The sequence below is a fragment of the Poecilia latipinna genome, unplaced genomic scaffold (genome assembly GCF_001443285.1).
Source record: "Poecilia latipinna isolate Pla-1442-1.1 unplaced genomic scaffold, P_latipinna-1.0 Scaffold1281, whole genome shotgun sequence".
Taxonomy (NCBI): domain Eukaryota; kingdom Metazoa; phylum Chordata; class Actinopteri; order Cyprinodontiformes; family Poeciliidae; genus Poecilia; species Poecilia latipinna.
This window is the reverse complement of record NW_015113897.1, coordinates 147,372-147,733: the sequence shown is the minus strand read 5'-3', so window position 1 is coordinate 147,733 and position 362 is coordinate 147,372.

Below are 362 nucleotides of genomic sequence, written 5' to 3'. Positions count from 1 at the left end.
TGGAGAAACAACTTGTCGTTACAGGAAAACCATTTATCTGCCGTCATTGGTAGCTATGCTAACTAGACTGAGCATTTACAACAAGCTATGCTAACTGCAGAATAGGATGAGCAGCCACGTGAGACTGTGATTGACAGCGTTAAAACCCGCCTCCTACCACTGACTGGGAGAAGGCAGAGGAAATAGATTTTTCACAGATTATCTCACATGCTATACTGTCACAACACAATGACAGTTCTAACAAATATGTAAAAAAAAAAAAAATATATATATATATATATATATATATATATATATATATATATATATATATATATATATATATATATCGCACTATCTCTATTTTTTCTCATAAGAGAGGG